This window comes from Haemaphysalis longicornis, unplaced genomic scaffold (genome assembly GCF_048455015.1).
Source record: "Haemaphysalis longicornis isolate Haplotype H1 unplaced genomic scaffold, Haemaphysalis longicornis Haplotype H1 scaffold_1, whole genome shotgun sequence".
In the NCBI taxonomy this organism is placed as follows: Eukaryota; Metazoa; Arthropoda; class Arachnida; order Ixodida; family Ixodidae; genus Haemaphysalis; species Haemaphysalis longicornis.
Window position 1 is genome coordinate 248,743,835 of NW_027526203.1, and position 16,396 is coordinate 248,760,230.

The 16,396-nt window shown below is 47.4% G+C and overlaps 1 long non-coding RNA gene across 1 annotated transcript in view; it reads right to left on the reverse strand.

Moving 5' to 3' along the window:
• Positions 1 to 4,723: 4,723 nt before the first annotated feature.
• The window catches only part of LOC144143728 (uncharacterized), a 21,738-nt gene continuing 10,065 nt past the window's right edge, over positions 4,724 to 16,396 (reverse strand). The window contains exons 2-3 of the long non-coding RNA XR_013317148.1: positions 15,036 to 16,185; positions 4,724 to 5,028 (exon numbers count right to left, since the gene is read on the reverse strand). This is a non-coding gene — a long non-coding RNA (uncharacterized LOC144143728). The remainder of the gene's footprint in view (positions 5,029 to 15,035; positions 16,186 to 16,396) is intronic.

Sequence of the window (16,396 nt, forward strand, 5' to 3'; positions counted from 1 at the left end):
GCGAGGTCGCGGAGCTCGCACGTCGCTTCTGCCGCTTCTCTGGAGCGGAGCTAAACCTCTCCAAATCGGAGGGGTATTGGCTGGGTGAATGGGAACTCAAGCCCCCCAGCTTCTGCGGCGCTCGCTGGAAGGATTCATTACACCGCTACCTGGGCGTGAACATGGCCCTATGGGAAGCCAACGCAGCCAGATGGCGACCTAGGCTAACGGCAGCGGAGGCCAAGTTGCAACCATGGAGAACACGCCACATCGCCTTGGTCTCCAGAGCACACATCTGCAACGTCGTAGTGTACCCGGCTACCCTATACTCGGCGCGAGTCACCTCCATCGACAAGAAATCGGTGAACAAGTTGCACCGACAGTGGGCGGTCTTCGTCTGGCGCTCCTCGTACGAGCCTATGAGACGCACAAATCTCTTTTGGGGACTAGATGCCGGAGGCCTAGGTCTGGTCCACGTGGAGATTAAGCTGACAGTCCAACGTTTTATATATTTCCGAGACCAGTCCGACCCTTTTCTCCGTGGAGCCCTCCAGTCAATCGGCTCTGCCCACATATCAAAGTGGCAGGTCACAACTGTCCAACTGCACCATGGCGCCCGAGCCGCCCCTTTCTATAGAGAAATCGCTGGCGCCATCACCCTACTGGAACAGCAGTTTTCATGGGACTACCTTTTAGCAGTTAAGCCCCGCCGGCTATACCGCGACCTTAAGCTCTTCCCCCACCCCTGTACCGACAGCCACCAGTCGAGGCGGCTAAGCGGGGCGTACTAAAGCGAATCATGTGCCTGCCGATTCCGACTGGGACGAAAAACTTTTTCTGCCGTTTCCACTTCGGGGTGCTACCGGTGGGATCACGACAGGAAGAACGTGGCTTCTTTCTGCCGCGCGGTGCGGGCTGCTTCCTGGGCGGGAGGTTGGAGACGGCGGAGCACGTGTTCCTAGAATGCAACACTGCACGTTATTTCTGGGACGAGGTGCAGTGTTTTCTGGGCGTCCACTGGGACATTGACTGGGCAGGTCTCCGTTACCTCGACGTACCGATGGAACACTCGGAACTGTGCGAATGCGTCATTACACTTGGCCTACACTCACTGTGGCGTGCGCGAGTGGATGCGGTGGAGTGTACCCCCACCCCGAAGCCAGCGTGGAGGCATTTCGTCCACAAGATGGAGTGGACCGTCAGTGCGCTCGGGGCACCCGACTCAGACTCAGAACTAGGACAAACCCTTGCGAGCTGCTGCCGTGCGACGGTAGCTTTTAAAACAAAGGAGCTGGAACGCTTTAAGTGGATATGAAGCCAGCAACAGGCTAGGCTGCAACGAAGCCACGGACGCGACGCTGATATGAGTGTTAGTAACGCGCCTTATATCTTTAACGCATTCAAACTATGTCATCAGCGGCGTGCGTTGGCGACTCAGTGGCGTTATAGCGGCTTGATAACTGCGTGGTGTACACGTGATACTACAAACCCGATGGAAGAGATGGAAGAGAAGGCGGCGAGGCGGTGGGCTGCGGGGGCCGAGCGCAAGCGCCGCAAGCGGGCCGACAACCGTGCATTCGCACTTTCACATTCTCCCCCTCGGGGAAATGCGGGGGAATTTTTTCGTTATGTGGATGACTATTTGGTTTTGTGCGCGAATGACCTGGATAGTGACGAACGCCTGAAGGCTTATATTATGGGGAGTTTTGAAGACAGCGCCCAGGGACTATCCTTCACACATGAACTACCGGAGAATGGCCACCTGAGGTTTTTGGACTTCAGCCTGCAGTTCGACAAGGGCAATATCTGCTGGCGGTACGAGACACGGAGCAGTAAGGGCTTACCCCACGACTCGGCACACTCCAAGAACGTGAAGCGAGCGATTGTAACCATGGCTTTGCGCTCCGCCATTGAGAAGTCCTGCGCGCATCAGATGAAATCGAGCTTCAACCGGCAGGTAACCAGGCTGCGTAACGCCGGCTACGCGGAAAGCCTCTTGGCGGCTGTGAGCGAAAGCCTACTACAGCGTGTGAAGGGAAGAAATAAGAGGAGACATAACGTGCAGCGCATGAGAGGGAATACCGCGGTAGTTCCCTATGTACATGGCTTCGCCCACAACCTCAAAAAAAAAATTGCAGCCAGGCAAGGTGTGTTTGTTGTCTGCAGTGCCCCCAACAAGGCGTATCAAATGTGCCGACGCGTAAACAACGAAGCAAGAGGGGAAACATGCACCACCAACTATCGAACAAAATACGCCGAATGCCAGAAGGAAGTTGTATCCAGCATCCCATTATCATGCAAAAAAGTCTACGTGGGACAAACCGGAAGGTGCATTAATGACAGGGCACGTGAACATGCCGCCTCACTCAAGACAACGTCATCCGGCCACTTATCATCCCATTGCCGCACTTGCCCCAAATGCACGGCGCGCATCGACGAGATCAACGTGCTTCGAAAGAAACGCAATCGCCTCGCACGTGAAGTCGTCGAAGCAGTAGCCATCAGCAAGAAAGGTAACAAGTGCGTCAGCACAGCTTCCGTGGCGCTGACAGAGAAAGAACTGGAACTGCTTAGCGATTATCCCATTAACTAATCTCGGAAAAAAGACTGTCGCGCTGTGCCAATGTTGTGCAATGTTTCATTTATATATGTTCCCGCTTTTTGTCAGTAAACTCAGTTGATAGTCAGCACTGTGTCCGTGTTTCCTTCCTAAGTCCTATCGTTTTTTTGTTCAAGCTGAAATTTCAAGTCGATATAGAAATTATCTGAATGGATGCTTCGAAATGTCCCTTCCGCTGACAAATTCATGGCGTGCCTTGACAGTCAGTTCAGTTTTATGCATTTAGACCAGGGGTCTCAAACGCACATCAGTGAGCGGGCAGCAGCCATGAAATTAAGTCCTGCAAGGGCCGGTACAGCAAAGACCCCTCATAAAAATATTTACCGAGATTTAATAAACTTGTTATAGATATTGCTCAAAAGAATCCTATAAACATTTTGTCAACATTCTATAGAATATTTCTATTGAGTTTCCATTACAAATTGGCCACCGCGTTTCAATTAAAAGTCTATAGAGCCAAGTCAGTAGGCCTTATCGGTTCTGAATGTAGTTTCTTATGAGTTTCTTATGGGGTTTTTATACAATATATTCAATAGGTTTTCTATGCAATTCTTACTGAGTACAGTCGCAACAGCCTTTTGCGTGGAAATTAGGTTTGAATACAGTTTCTGACGGATTTTTATTAAATTTATGGCAATTAATTTTTTATAAAATTTCTATTGAGTATAGTCGTAACATCGTGTTGCGTGTAAATAAAGTTTGAATAGAATTTTTGATGAGTTCTTATTAAATTTGCCTGGATTAGCTTTCTTAAAATTATTATTGAGTATGGTCGTATCAACCTGTTGCGTTTGAGTAAGCTTTGAATACAGTTTCTGACGGGTTTCTATTAAATTTATCTCAGTTAGATTTCTACAAAATTCTTATTGTGCCCAGTCATCACAACCTGTTGCATATGAGCTAGGTCTGAACAGAATGTCTGATGAGTTTTTATTGAATTTATCTCTATTGCCTTTTTATAAAATGTTTATTGAGTATAGTCGTAATATACTGTTGCCTGTGAGCCAGGTTTTCTGGCAAGTTTTAACAGAGGAGCTTTGCAGGGGCTCGAACTCTCTGGCGGTGATGTCCGCCATCCCAGGCGCCACCGCTCCCAAGTGCTCCCAAGTCGAAGTGATGGGACGTCCATCGCGCGATCTCGGTTGATGAGGCGGGGCAGGCGGCGCTATAGCACCCCACATATATGCACCGATAAGCTACCAGACCTCCGTGGGTGGGCTATAGAAACGCAATACAGAGTCTATTGAAACTCAACATAATGAAGGTAATAAGATTCTTGTTGCGTGTTCGTTATAAAAAGTTTATTGCCTGTCTAATGACCACAGTCCACACATTCGGAGTTCAAACGACTTTATAGAAAGGTAATACAAAGTTTGTTAAAACTCAATATAGTGAAGGCAATAGAATTCCTGTTGCATTTTTGCAATAAAAAGTTCATTGATTTTATATTGGCCGTAGTTTTTAAGATGGGAGATTTGGTTCACTCTATAAAAACTCAATATGAAGTGTAATAAAACTCAATGTCTTGAAGGCAATAAAATGTTGGTTGAGGTTTTGCAATACAAAGTTTGTTGACTTTTTAACGAGCACAGTCTATAAACGATGAGTTTTAATTGACTTTTTATTGACTCTATAGAAACACAATAGGGGGTCTATTAAAACTCAACGTCCATTTTCATGAGGGACGTTTGAAACTAAGGGGCGGGCGGGGGTAACGAAATGTCAGCTGACGCTGCCATTTGAAAGAAAAAAGTCATTTCCCCCATCTTGTAAATATGCCAGGTCATTCCTGAATGCATACAATGTGGAGTCACGATTCGAGAAACATATCGATACCAATCTCCAGTCGCACAATGCCAAACACTCTTAGTGGCGCAATGAAGTGACGACCTGAACATTATGCGCATACAAATGGTTATTTTATGGGGGTAGCGGGCTTTGCATCTAAAATTGCAAGGTCGTCACAGTGAGATAGCAAATGACGATATTAAGCCGTAAAGGAGGCCAGGAAGCTCAAAATATGCATATTGCCTTTTGCAAGTGCAGTGAAAGTCCCGGGCATACCATTTGTCGCCACTATGACCGAAGTTGTCAACACCCGAAAGTGTTGAAGCATTCAAGATAAAATAGTTTTTTTTGTAGTTCCCACAACCAAATTTATTGAACGAAACCAAGAAAAGGCGGAAGACAGAAAAATAAAAGAAGCAACGGCCGCTTTGAAGAAATCATTCACTGTATCCTGCTTCATACGAACAAGCAAGTTGATACTTTTGGAATGGATTAATCTCATTCGTCGATATTTACTGTTTTCAGCTGTGCCATCGCGGACGTTTATTTACTTGCAGAATATCGTTCATTAGACGTTGACTCTGCACTCTGCAGGCTGTCTTCATGGTTCGTCGTCGGCTGAGGGATCTTCCAGTGAGAATCTGCCAAGAAAAATAAACGCTCACGTTTGAAAAACCATTGGGTAACCCTTTTATTAACTACCATTGGAGTTAAACACAAACGAAAGGCAGAGCAAGAAGCAGAGCATACCATCATTGTACCTCGTGGATATCGTTTTTTGCTGTTAAAGAATGGCATGGCTTAAGTAAAGTGGGGTGTGATGGCCTTTCTAACACCTACATTTCCAAATATCGTTACCTCTACGTATCAAGGCTTCGAGATTTCTCTAGTCAATTTGGTATCTTCGTGAAAGTTTCTCGCCTTTTCGCTCGCATGATTTCGCAGCAGTGATGTCATTGCTATGGAGCCACAGAAGACGTTATTGATTGATTGATTGATTATGGGGTTTAACGCGCCGACGCAACGCAGGCGATGAGGCGCGCCGTAGTGGAGGGCTCCGGATTAATTTTGACCACCTGGGGATCTTTAACGTGCGCCGAAATCTCGAACACACGGGCGTTTTCGCTTTTCGCCTCCATCAGAAAAGCGGCCGCCGCGGCCGGGAATCGAACCCGCGACCTCGTGCTCAGCAGCGCAACGCCTTAGCCACTGAGCCACCGCGGCGGGTAAGACGTTATAGCCAATGGTGATGTAGCTTGCCGGAAGGCGTCGGTTTTTGCGGAATAAACTGATCAAAGATTTTGCGTGAAAGTAATTCCGACGAGTGCTCCAACTGTTAAGAGCATTTGCGTACTGACAGCGAGAAGACATTGTTTAATCGTCTGATATGGCAAGTAAGATACTTCAGTAGAATATGCTGTTGGGCTAGTTGGTTCATTGCTTAGGGAAAAACGAGCGCTACCAACGAGGACAGAAAAACCGAAGAACGACGAGACAGAGACGAGACAGACAAGTAAGGATGACCGCATCACAATTGCTTGAGAACTTTGTCTTACTACGTCTTACGCTTTTCGAGGAACAATGAAATACAGAAAGAAGGGCAGGCGAAGCATGGAGAGGCAGTGCTTTCCAGAAGCATGACTCCATATGCAACAACTTATAGTCAGGGGTGGGTTGAAAAAGCATAATAACGTGAAAAAAGGGCTGGTACGAAGAAAATTGAAACCGTTCAACTCGATGTGAAAGCTGTCGGAAGTGCAGAACAGTGATTCGCCATAGTGGGCTGTGGCGTCGTTATCAGCTCACTTTTACCATCCATCACGCTCCTCCTCGCCCTGTCTCATTCCTCTCCTGATAAATTCAACAGAGGTTTGGCCAACGCATTTTAAATTTCCCCGCTTCGCAGTGCTCGGCCACCCCTGCCTGATTTTGTGCCAGCGGGAGTTCTGTTTTTGAGTGCTTGCTTTTCCTCCCGCACGTTCCGTCGTTGCACTGCTACTTTTTAAAGTACAGAGCACTTTTAAGTGCATAGCACGTTTAAGTGCAGAGCATTTTAGGGGCTCGCCTTGTCGTTGTAGCTCGCTCGCTGGACACAGGTAGAGCCAAACGGTGTTCCGTCGTAGCGGCTGTCGTCGCGGCGTACCCCAAAGGGGCATCGAAAGCCAAGCGGTTTATATAGTTACAAGCCTTCGAAACTCGTGAGCCGCGGGCGTTTGTCATACATCTCCCCGTTGTTTAGCGCAATGAAAATTGCAGCTACCTTTGAGGCGAAATATACGCAATTAACGGGCAGCGCCCGCGTTCATTTAGTTAGGAACGCTCGTTGCGGTGGTTTTTGCGATAGTAAGCGAAAAAAAGTGGCAGTGCAACACCGGCCCATGCGGGAGGAAAAAGCAAGCACAAAAAGAAGAGAAATAGTGGGCCTCCTCGATTATCAGTCCCGGATCGTCCGTGGACTGCCCAAGACGCGATCCGGCGCTCGTTTTCCCCATGTATTCCTATGGGGCTTCCGGTCCGGGGGCAGTCCTCGGACTGCCCGCGGACCATCCAAGACTGGTAAATCGAGGAGGCCCATTGTTGGTGCAGGTTCAGAAAGGGGGCACGAGAGCACTGCGAAGGCGGGAAATCTGAAATGCGTTGAACAAACCTCTCATTATGAGAGGAATGAGACAGGGCGGCGAAGAGCGTGATGAGCGGTATGAGTGAACGGATAACGGCACCACAGCCCATTATGGCATATCACTGCTCTGCTGTTTCCGGCAGCTTTCATATATAGTGTAACAGCTTTAATTTTTTGGCTTACTATCATAAAAACCAACTCAACGAGCATTCACAACTCAATGAACGTGGACGCTGCCGGTTAATTACGTATATTTTGCCTCAAATGTACCTGCAGTTTTTCTTGCGCTAAACAAGTATGATAAGTGCCAGCGGTTCACGAGTTTCGAACGCTTAATTATGACTATGTAAACCGCTTGGCTTTCGAAGCCCCTGTTGGGTACGCCGCGACGACAGCTGCTACGAAGGAACGCCGTTTCGCTCTACTTGGGTCCAGCGAGCGAGCTACGACAAGGCGAACACCTAAAGTGCTCTGCACTTTATATAAAAAAAAAACGGTTGACTGGAAGCAGTGTGAAGCCAAAGGTACAAGGAACTCAATGTGTGGAAGTCCTATTTGTGGCGTCACTGTGCTCGCTTCTGTGTACTTCATTATTTTTCTATCTTAGTTTTTCGTGACCTGTGAAGGGAAAACAGAGCATGGGTTATTCCGGCCGGTGCGCGCACAACCGTGATGGCGTCGCACTTGCCTATTGTGGTTTCGTGCTACGGTGGTGTTCAAGGCATATTCTCACGCATTTAATACCGAGCATCAATTTTTGTCCCCTTCGGCTTGTAAACAGTAGCCATGCTGTAAGTCTGCCAAAAAACAGCCACTCTTGAATCGCCAGTGTTTCGTCACAGCGGACGTCCATGAATTGACGGAAAAAAAGGCGCGTTGGGCAACAAATTTAGAACCCGATTTTCCCGCCCTAACCTGCCTTATATTACACCCCGAAAGGTGAAGAAATATTCTTGTGTATACTTGTTTAACTACACAGTAGTTACAACTGCTTTCGGATGTCCTATTAAGGGAAGCTGGAAAGGGGCTTCTACAGCTCGTACGGTGACAGCCGCCATTACGAGTTATTTTCCTTTCCACGGGCAAGCCCGAAGCAGCATTCCCAATTCGTAACATTGTTGTTAGACGGCGTGCCCGAGCGGAATTGCTGCCGTGGCTGGGGCTTGTGGCAGTTTTCGAGGAACGCAACGCGTCTCCTTGAAGTAACAAAAGGTTCAAGTGTGATGCCGAAGTTGGTATTACATCTACCGCACTGCTTTACGGTTCATTCAGGGTAAATCATTAACGGCACATCAAGCGGAAATGGCAGCGTCCGGAGTGCGAAGCAGAAATAACTATCGGAAGCACTCCATACGACGAGCCGTTCCATTGCGTGACCTTTAATTCGGCAGCAGCGAGACGTGGCCGTTAGCGGAAATGCTCCTTAGATGAAGGAAGCGGAAGAACGCAGCCGGAAAAAAATTCGCCGTCGTTGTCGACACTCATTTTAAAGCGAACGCATTTAGTGAGGACAATTGACTCCTGCCAAAAAAACCGACGCATTTCCCCGTAGACCGGTCTGCCCACCAAAAAGCTCTGACGAGATCTCTAGACACACGGCGCGTGCGTGCGCATGGTCTTCTCTTGTGTCAATACGGTCACTATAAAATTGGAAAAAGGAATGGTTCAACATAAGGCAATACACGAATCGGTTATGAAGCAGTACAGTAGTATACCTTTATCTGAAACCATGCATCAGTATTCATTTAGGTCCTTCGTGCGCGCTAGCAAAATCGCCACGTAGGTTCGTTCTTCGTTTTAGAGTTGGGTCATTGAAGGTTTGATGATCGATTGGATGCACTTTTAACGGACGTACGGCCGCACTTTCGTCACAGTTTTGATGTTACGAAGCATTTGCGCTTCTCTCAACTTTTTTAGGAAGAGATAGTAAAACTTTTTCTTGGATGAAACACTGAAGATATTTTCATCTTATAGAAGTAAACGCAACAACTTTTTTATCAGAAGTTTTTAAACGCGTTTTGCAACCGGAACAAGAAAAGAACTGATGACCATATTGTTGCAGTGATTTCATCATCACGGGCAGTACCAAGGCTGCTTGAAAGCCAGGCCTCGCACGGCAGGAACGCCTGCGGTTCCTATGGCGGCTGCCATGACGGCTGCCATGACGGCACGCTACTGCCGTGGAAGATTTCCCTTGGTTGGTGCTTTGGGTGTGAGTGCTGTGTTCAGAGCGCATCAACCTCAACCCCGCTGACCTTGCACAGCGGCGCACCAGCGGCCACAATTACTCGCGGCGTGAAACTGGAAGGAGCAGTCAGGGACGTTCAATTGGACTTTACAGGGTACCCACATGGAGCGATCTTGCGCGCGACAGCGGCGGAGGGTCCGAGCGGCAGTGCGGAGTGGACGACAGCCTGTCGCAGCCGGTTACACTACTGGTCCGCTGTAAACCGTTCAGTTACGCTCGTGGCGTCGCTCATCAGGACCTCTCCATGTGGTGACCCCTTTATGCATTCGCACATACGACTCATAAGCAAGGCTTTCGCGTCCTGAATTTTTTATCGAAACAGCTTGCTATTATTTAGCAGACACTTTACAGGGTAGGCGGAGGGGAGAACTGAGGAATAGTTTTACCCATGCGTATTTTATTTACATATTATAGAAATGATAGGGGCCTCTCTTTCGGCAGGCGGAATACCGCCAATTCTCTAAAGGGACACTGAAGAGATTTTTAAGCGTTGTGGGATTACTTGCGCACACTGTTCTCTGGAGTCTCTAGGCAATGTTTCGACCACTCTCGCTGAATGTACGCGACTTTATTCACTAGAAAAATCAATTTGAAAATACTGTCCTCCCCTCTGCATCCTCCTTCCCGTTTCCTATGACGTTTCATATGACTTTGCAACGACTTTGCTTGACTGCGCTACAGCACGGCTCGTGGACCATCCGACAAAATCAGTTGGCCCAGCGTTTAGTCGGTCGGCGGCCAGCGGGTCGTTGCACCCCATTCGCGAAGTTGAAACTACGCCACGACACGTTTGTGCCCTTAAGTTAGTTCTTACACTCATCATTAGGATCATCATCATCATCATCAGCCAATCTAGGCCCACTGCCGGGGAAAGGCCTCTCCCATAGATATCCAAAATTCATCCCCGCAAACTTCTTGATCTCATCTGCCCATCAAACTTTCTGCCTCCCCCTGCCAGGCTTGCCTTCTCTAGGGATCCAATGTTACCTTTAATGACCAACGGTAACCTTGCCTTCGCATTACATGCCCTGCCCACGCCCATTTCTTTGTCTTAATTTCTACTAACATGTCCTTAACACGCGTTTGTTCCCTGACCTTCTTGTCCCTTAAAGTTACACCTCTCATCTTCCGTTCTATTGCTCGATCAGTCGTCGTCAATTTAAGTTGAACCCATATAGTGAGCCTCCAAGTTTCTGCCCCGTAGGTGAGTACCGGTGAGATGCAGCTGTCATACACTTTCTTCTTCAGGGAGAATGGTAGGCTGCCATTCATTATGTGTGAATGGTTGCCGAATGCACTCCACCCCATTCTCACCCTTCTAATTACCTGCCTCGTGGCTGGGATCCGAGATCACTGCTTGCCCTAAGTAGATATGCTCAACACTTCCACTGCCTCACCACCTATCTCCAACCGCTGTGATCTCCCGAGGTATTTAATTAAGCATTACATAAGCATGCTGTGAATAACATTGGAGAGATGGCGTCTCCTTGTCTGATGCCCTTTAGAGGTATTTTGCTGCTCTACTTATGGTGGACGGTGGTAGCTGTGGATTCACTCCGGATATCGTCTAGTATTCTTACGTCATGCTCGTGTGCACCTTGATCACGCAATGCCCTTATTACTGCTGAGGTTCCGACAGAGTCAAACGCTTTCTCATAATTTATGAAGGCTATACATAGGGATTGAGTATACTCTGCGGATTTCTCTACCACCTGATTGATGGTGTGAATATGGTGCATTGTTGAATAGCCTTTACGAAACCCTGCTTGTTCTTCAAGTTAAGTAAAATTTAAGGTGGCAGAAATTATTTTAGTGATTACATTGGTAAGTAACTTGTAGATAACAATGTACTACGCCGGTGGCGTAGAAGTAGAGCATCCGCCCCGCGTTCAGAAGGACCGTGGCTCGAATACCGGTGCTGCAAAATTCCCACCGAATTTTAGAAACCCCGCGTGTTAATGGGATTACAGAATAAGGCTTGGGGTGCGGCCTGAACCCGGTGACCATTGACGGTAACGAACTCCTTCACCAGACCTGGATTGGCCACCCTGGTATAGTAAAGGCCGCAACCTCCCTTGAACACTCCATTTGTAGACGGTATCAAGCTCTAAGTCCAAGTCGCGCAAGCACACATGCAAAGGTCAATTGAAGGCGGGAGAGGAGCGAATCTAATATAGGTACTGTAACAAAGATAGTGAGCGACCGTAGGAGCACCAGTCTCCCCGAGCGGGCATGTGTTTGGATAAAGCGGAGGCTGACCTTCCGAGTGGCATCAATGCCCCAGTGGGTATATGTCGCCCGTAGCGACACAGCGGTAGCTCCATCGACAGTGCTTCGGCGCGAGACCTGCGTGCGGACTCCAGACCTCGGTTGATCTCGGAAACGGCCAGACCTCGTTGGTACAGTCGCGTGCGATTTGAAGGTAATCGCGCGTGTCGACCGACCACGACGATAACGCCCCCACGCGGCTTGTTTTACTTTGCCTGGTTCTTGGTTTACGCATTCTTCTCTCCCTCGGTCGCTGTTTATTCCAGCAGCCATCACTCAAGCAGCAAAATCAATAACCCCTTCCTCTTGTTTTATCGCGCACGCAGCGATGACGGCGCACTCGTGGTATTTTACAGCAGTTCACGAAAAGGTGCGCAGAAACGCATTCTCGGGAAATACTGGACATTTATAACAATGGGTGCTATCGTGCTCACGATAACCAAGAAAAAACGCACACGTGATTGCAACCACACAAGATCACCACAAGCGGAAAGGGTGGTTTACTAGCCGCGGAAGTGATCACTGCTTGATGGAACAGCGACCGAGAGAGAGGATAATGCATAAACTAGGTCCCAGTCGCTCCGAAAAAGGCCGTGCGGGGGCGTTATCGCCTTTATCGGTCGAAGCTCGCGCGATTACCTTCAAATCGCACGCGACTGTACCTCTTGCCAGCCCGGCCAATAAACCTCATTATAGTACTAAGGAGCACCTGACATCGGTACTAAGTATTTGCCATTCGGAACTTTTACTGCTCATCCGCGTTTAAAAAAAACGGAAACCTAAGCTAGCCCAAATTGTAAAATATGATACATCAGCCCAGGCGGTATACACTTTTGTACAGTTCCGGTTTCCTTAAAATGTACCGCCTTGCGTACAAGCGCAATCACCTGATGCGTGCATGCATGTGCACGTGAGACCACCGCACCTGCCGACTCCTAATCATGCATAGGAAAGAGCCAGTGGCCAAATCACTTATTAGTGCGAAGCAGTATGCCTCTACCATCCAAGCAAATTTTCGTGGCGACGTCAGCAGAACACTATCATCACCAAGATGGCAAGCGCATACCTACCGAGGGGGACCGGCCATATACCCGCAAAGGAAGCGGTTGCGTAAGCTAGTCCGAGTGTAAACCTACCCAGCGAAATAGAAATCACGTACTGACGTCACCACGCGTTAAATATAAAAATTAACCAACGTAAAAGTACACAATTTTCTTACGTTTATTAGCTAAATTCTGAGCAAACTTTGACGCATTGCCCGAGACCGTTTTCCAGCTACTGTAACTTACAGTCTTTTAGTTGTTGAGGTCATCAAGGAAAGGAAAGCAATGGGAATAGGACTAGGACTCTAGTCCTATGGGAATAGGACTGTAAGCGGACGTCTACGCGGTTCTGAGGATGGAACAAAGAGCTCAGATATTATGGAATTTAACACGTTAGTTGGGCTAAAATTGTTTCTAGCCGCGGGCCGTGAGCGCGTGCAATATGTGTGCATAAACTTTGATGACAGCTTTACTTCGTTGTTTGCAGTGAAAACAAAACGACGCGGCTTTATTGGCTGCGTTATCTTGACAACAAGCCTTTCCTATACCAATAAAATATACTGCGACACTCTGATACCCACGTCATAGAAAACTACTAATTAGAGAGTCAATTAGCGAGTAATAATACATCTGCCTGTTTTCCAGCAGTTTTTCTTCCTGAACCCCAATAGTGCAGGAAAACAGCAACGGGGGGACCAGGAGGAGAAGGCAGGTCATTCGGTGAACTTGAATTACTATAACAAGTAACAACATTAGGGTAACACCGCGGATTTTCCCGATACTGCATTTCATAATTTGAAATAACAATACCATTTCAGTGTTAATATATAGAATGTAAGGCAAATGCCGCGTGGTAGATTTAGTGCTCCAAGTTTTGTGTAGTTCTCGTGCAAAGAGGCTTTCGTTTTTGCTTGTGGAAATTAATAGCCGGGACGAGACGAAATCCACAAACGAACTTCTCAGCATATAACTGCATGCGTAGCATGATGTGTGCAGTTTAAAATGTGACGCAGTCGGTTAACATTATGTATGTACCCCATCACAACACAAGTAACGTGGACTAAGTACCTATTCCACCGCAGGATGTAGCCATTTATGCACCCTATGAAACACCTAAAATTGTCGCGTACTACCCCACAGCGAGATGACTGAGCGTAGAACAAAAACGGCTGTTCCTGCGGAGATTTGTAAACCAGATGCATAACATGTAATAGCCTCAACAAGTAGTATTTCGTTATGAAGGTGCTCACAAAAGCACCATGAATTCTTCAGCACTATAGCAGTTATGGCTTCGCCCGAACGGCAGATGGGGGAAGGGAAGACGTTTAGTCCTTAAATTCAAGTCACTGGTTATTTTGTACTTCACGCCTCAAATTAGAAAAATGCGATGTTCACGAAAGCGGTTTGAGTGCCGCAGAACACCTGGAAATGGGTTCCTGCAATTTCTTCTTTTCCCTAAGACATACTTCTGTCGTCATTTTTAATGCTTTGTACGGCGTTGGCAAAGAAGTGGGATTTCGTTTTCTGTCAAAGGACATCACTAAAACTACACCTTAGCCGAATTATGAAAGTTAACTGCTGCAAGGCAGTTTCATATATGTCGGCAAAGTTTTATATGCGGTGTGCGCGTGTATATTAAACGTGCAAGTGCATCTTCGGTCAAGAAACACCAAATATATATGCGGTTCATTGTTCCAGTTGATGCATGAAATAGTGCATACTTCACTGCAGTGCACGAGTTATGTGGAACAAGGCACAAGCAAAAATATACAAACGCACTCTTCACAACCGTTCACTGGAACATAAGTGGAACAGTAACTGGAACCGCCGACATCGCATGACCCCATTTTTTCGGTTCCAGATAAAAACCACAAACACAAAGAAAACAAGTCTACGGTTCCACATAGGATCCACCTATATGTCTCGTTCCAGTTATTTTTTCGTTCGCATCCACATAAAATATGTGGATCACGCTTTTTAACTGGAGCTTATATGGAACCAGATTAAGAATGTAGCACATGCAGTGTGGGGTTGGCCAACCAAAGAATCCGTCACGAGACAGCCTCGTGTTCAACCATCGCCGGGGCTAGACGACGGTGAGCATGATCTTTTTTTTTTTTTTTGTTGTAGCGAGTAAGTCAGGTAATTCATTAATTTTTGCCACTCTGCGAATAATATCCTTCATGCTTTGAGACAAGCAACCAAGCGCAACCCCGCTTGTACGAAGGATGCATTTAAACAAACTTTCTCAGGAGAAATATTTAATTATGCGAATATTTCTTTTGTCGGTGTGGAGCGTATTCCAATTTTCGGTTATACGCCAGTTCGCAATGCTAGTGAGCGTTCATTTCTACAATGAACGGGGTTTCCGCGGGATATTTTCACTTTTTCTTAAGTGATATTAGACCAAGTTGCAATTTTTGTTGCCGGTTGAAGTGGATTGTTCAATCATTGTGTGGGGTCCCTCACCTGAGGAGCAATCGGCCGTCCTTGATGAAGCCCCGGGCCTCCAGATGTTTTGTGCTGAAATCCGTGGTAACAATTGGAAGGCAACGCCAACTCCCGGCACTCGGTCGTAAAAGGTGTTCCTTATATAATGTACTTGGCGTCACGCAATACTCCAGCTTCTGGCTTTCTTCTGTGTGAAGGAGGCTAAACCTCATTTGCAGATTGAACGGCCACTCGAGAAAGCGATCCACTTGCCCTTGGTGCAGGTTCGCATAAAAATAGACTTGGTCCTTATTAACACCGACGGAGACAGACACGCAGTAGCCGCGCAGGTACACCGCTCCCCCATTCTCGCCACCGAGAATTCGGATTGTGCTCTTTGCTTGAGGGGCTCATAATCCTCAAATGTCCAGGTGTGTGTTGTGGCAACTGGCATGATCGAATGAAGGAGGGCCAACGCAATCTGGCGATCTTCAGGCGATCTGTTTTTTGCCCAAGCAATCTTAGACGCATCATCCGATAAGTTCGCGCTATATGCCTCTGCAGCGTCTCGAGAGTGTCGCGTTCGTGTTTCTGGATTGGCATCGGTACTTCGAAGAAGTTCACTCATTTCATCATATTTGCGATCAATAGCGAGTTCAAGTCGATCAAACGCAGCCTTGGTTTCATGCTGTCCGTTTCTCATTGCTTCGCTGAAAGCAGCGAGCTGTGTAGCAAGCTCACAATGGTTCATTCTCGATGGAACTGTGTCAGTGAGACTTTGCTTGAACGCATCAGTTTTTTCTACAAAGCTGTTATGGAAAGTCTCCAGATTAGCATACACATTCTGCATGAAGTCGTCTAGCTGATCTTTTAGCTTGGCTTGTACCAAAGACAGGGCAATCGAGTAGGCGTTGTGCATTTGCCGAAAGCCATCCGCGGACTCGGAGCATGTCGCGCCAAAGCTTTCTTGTTCTTGGGGTACTGTTACCGGTTCGACGGCAGCCGATCTAGGTACCCTCGCGGCGTCACACCGAGATTCCAGATGTGTGCACACGTCACTGGCGGGAATTTCCGCCGAGCATTTGGGACACCTTGACGAGTGGTGTCTGCACTCTTGGTGAAAGTGTCTGGAAATGTCCGCAGCAGGTGTGACGACATTGCAGCCAAAGCGGTGATTCCAGCACAACACCTGCACCGGATAACAATAATAATTAGGCTGGGGACGTACAATGGACTTTACGGTAATTAATGTACGTGTCAAAACACTAGAGAAGTTGTCCGTGGGTTAACAACAAGGCTATAAATACAATGGGCAGCTTCAAATAAAAAAGCATTATGCGGATAAGAGAGCGCAATGTACGCATGATGCAAAGACGCGGTGCAAAACCACATACCAGTAA